Below are 3,767 nucleotides of genomic sequence, written 5' to 3' on the forward strand. Positions count from 1 at the left end.
TTTTCTGTTAACCCTATCAAACAAGAAATTTGAGAAAAAGTTTGTCGATTACAAACTGGAAACCAAAATTATTTAGTTGCAACTTGCAAGCAATGAAATGCATCTAAAATATAAATGCTTTTAGAGTATGAATTATGCTCAAAAAATCAAACCAAATAAACGGATAAAAAAAATTACATAAACAAGTGATTCCAAAAAAGTAATTTTGTACCATTATTTCTCGGATGTGCGACAAAAGGTCAAATGGACCAAAGGTCGAATGCCAAAAGGTCGAAAGACATAAGGTCGAATGGACAAAAGGTCGAAAATGGACAAAAGGTCGACTGGACAAAACGTCGTAAGGATAAAAGGTCGAATGTGAAAAAATGAAACAAATAATAATAATTATATAAACTTCTTAAATATTCTTGAAAAACATATTTTCTTACTAACAAATCCGATTTTTTCTGTGAGTGAGATATTGTGAGTATGAGAATGGGATAATTCTTTCAAACATGTGCAGTTCTTTGAAATAAAGGCGACTTCTCAATGTTTTTTTATTCTAAAAACAACCTCTTTTAAAAACAACCTATTCACAAAAATATTATTGTCATAATATTTTTGTGAATTTTTCTATTCTTTCAAACATGAGCGATTCCTTGAAAAAAAAAGTTCGCTTCTGAAATATGATGGAAATTTATTTTTATTTCTAACAACAACCTTTTCTTGATTGTCATGATATTTTTGTGAGTTTTTCCATTCTTTCAAACATGAGCAGTTCTTACAAAAAAGGTTGACTTCTAAAATAGTTTTATATTTTTATTAAACAGCTTATTCTTGACTGTCGTAATGTTTTTGTGATTTTTTCCATTCTTTAAGGTTCTTTAAAAAAGGTTCGACTTCTGAAAATATCATTAAGTTTTTATTTCATTAAAAAAACCTGTTCTTGATTGTCGTAATATTTTTGTGAGTTTTTCCATTCCTTCAAATATGAGCAGTTCTTCCAGAAAAAAGTTTGACTTCTAAAATATTTTTTATTTTATTTTTAAAACCTATTCTTGACTGTTGTAATGTTTTTGTCAATTTTGCCATTCTTTCTAATATGAGCAGTTCTTTTTAAAAACACTACGTTTAAAATATTTTGTAAGTTTTTGATTTATTTATAAAAAAAATGGTTGGAATATTTTAGTGACTAATCCAATCTTCCAAATATAAACAGTTAAGAAAAATGAGAAAGTTTTGTTTCTTTAATATTGTTGCAAGTTTTTTATCCTTTCTCAATCTATCTTTCATGGTCACATAAGATCCTTAGAAAAATCTGACTTCAAAAATATACCCGCATGTATAAAAAAATCGATCGCATTAATTTATTATTAAATATGAATTTTTCAAAAAGTTAAATTTGGCAAATGATTTATCCTTTTTTTAAAATTGAAAACAAAACTAGTTAAAAGATCAGGAAATTCTTTATAATTTTTACAATTTTGATCATACTTTTGGTTGCTGAGATATTTATGTTGAAAAAAAAAGTGAAAGATGAGTTTTTTTTAATATTAATAAATATTTCTTATTTATATTGATCTTTAATGGCGTTACATTAAAATTTTATTCACGAATACTGCCCATGTTCGCAAAAATGTCCCATATGCAAAAAACAGCATGCTGAGAAAAACGCTTTTGAAGTTTGTCCCACACAAAAGGCTACGTGTTAAATTTTCGCGAAAAAAAATGGATTTCCTCTTGATTTCTAAAACAAAGTACTGGATGTTGTAGGCTTTTTAGAGCGTTCAATTTCCCGGGGATTCAAATTGCCCGAGAAACGGGAAATTCTTGAGAAATTTGAAATTTATCAAAAATTTATCCGATCCTGGTTCTGATTTATATTATGCAACAACATTGTACAGAATAGCAACTTAATTGGTTAGAATATGTGTGAGGATCGATGAGTGCCTTGACTGCTTGTAAAAAAAACATACAGTTTCAGGAAAATATTTAAATTTTCTAAATTTAAAAGCTGTTCTAAAATTCGTTCGAATGAATTGTTATAACACCCCAAATTATGGACTATCTCTTAAATCAAAATGCCAAGCTCATATTCACTTTAATCCTTTTCTCGGGGAAAAGAAAATGGCTTTCGCTCATACGAATGAATATCAATCAGAAAACAATTTTTCGGTGAATTTCAAAGTAGATAAGTATCGTTTGAAAAGAAAAATCGTGACGGGTTATTTTCTAATGTTAGGCAATTCACCTGCAAATGTAGTAGTGAAACCGAAATGTTGAGCGATAATCCTAAAATTGATTTTTTTTATTCACAAGACAATACCAGGTATCTTGAGATTGAAGTGTATGCATGTCATAAAATTTAATTAGCACAGTTTTTGATGTTTTTTTTTATAGAAAATATTTTTTGATAGGCCACGTGGTCAGCCGTCGACCTCCCCTCCCCCCCATGGCTTTTCGTGGTTTTTTTCGTTCAGATTTTCAACCTCCCCCCCCCTAAGGAGGCCACGTGGTTTATGCACGACCCCTTACGCGTTTTCGTGCTTGCCGGAACTAGGGAGATCAATTCCAAGCTCTTAGTGAGCTGATGATGAAGTACATCTACAGCGGATAAGCTGCCTTGTGCAGCGAAGTTTTACGACGTCAACCGACAAAACAAACTGTGATTTAGTTTTAAGTTTTTTTTCTATTTCTATCCTTTTCCTTAGCACATTTCGAAGTTTTTTTTATGTTTTCCTTCTCTTGCTAAATCCATTGTTAGAATATCCAATTACATCTAAATGAATTATAGTGTAAACCATAGTTGAAAGGAACTCCAAAACTCTATTAGGTTATAAGAAACACGAAATCAATTAATTTGGTTAATTTGCAAATATCATGACCTCCTACACATATGGAGTTTTTTTTAAAGGTCCAATAAACCAAAATTTCAGTTTTTCCTTTTTGGGTGTTTTTATTACCCCTGACTCAAGGCGATTTCAAACACACCTGAAAAGCAAAACCTGTAAATTTGGTTTATTGGACAAAATTATCGTACAATTTGTGTCGATTTTCGCAACATTCGCAACATTCGCAATTCCAATGTACCATCGCATCTATTCAATGAAAGTTCAAGTACAACTAACACTTTTAAATTATTTCGATTTTATCAACTCCAATCCCTTCATTCTGTTATCACTGATCTGCACGAAATCTATTTTTAATGAAATACAAAACACACTTCAAAACGCTAGTTTATCGTTCTCCCAGCCTACTGTGTGTGGAAAAGTAGTGCCTACAACCGAGTTTGTTCCATGGCATGCTGCTTCTCGAGTCAATTTATGCAAAGATTTTATCTAAACAACTAAGCAAGCAATGTTCACCCGTTTCAAAGTAACAAAAGTGAGAAAGCCAACACTCTGTCTCTCACCCTCCCAAAGTAGGCCATTCTTTCAGGATGGGAGAAAGGGGGTTGATGGAAAAGTGTTTTGATGAAACCCGAGAAGGGGGTTGTGCGGTTGTGATCCCTAATCGTAAACTTCTAAGTGGAATTTATAATCATTCTTCTTCAGCTGCTGTTTTGGGTTATCTTTTCACAGTAAATTAAACTTTGGACGAATTATCACAGTTTCTTGATGTTTTCCGGGGATTTCGGCATTAATTATTGAAAAATATGTTAATCAACTGTAAACACACATATTAAATGCTTCCTCTTAGTCCTGAATTTTCTTCGACAAATTAAACCTCACACGTTGAGTTGAAAACCACAAAGTTGATGGAAACCATTCCCGAAAAACTGTCTGCTT

At 31.5% G+C, this 3,767-nt stretch overlaps 1 long non-coding RNA gene across 1 annotated transcript; it reads right to left on the reverse strand.

The window, feature by feature from the left end:
- Window positions 1-360: 360 nt before the first annotated feature.
- On the reverse strand, window positions 361-1,392 carry LOC120425169 (uncharacterized). The gene is made up of 2 exons (XR_005606482.2): window positions 700-1,392; window positions 361-552 (listed from the first exon to the last, which is right to left on the reverse strand). It is a non-coding gene; the product is annotated as an uncharacterized LOC120425169 (long non-coding RNA).
- Window positions 1,393-3,767: the final 2,375 nt, after the last annotated feature.

Source organism: Culex pipiens, chromosome 2 (genome assembly GCF_016801865.2).
Source record: "Culex pipiens pallens isolate TS chromosome 2, TS_CPP_V2, whole genome shotgun sequence".
NCBI lineage: Eukaryota > Metazoa > Arthropoda > Insecta > Diptera > Culicidae > Culex > Culex pipiens.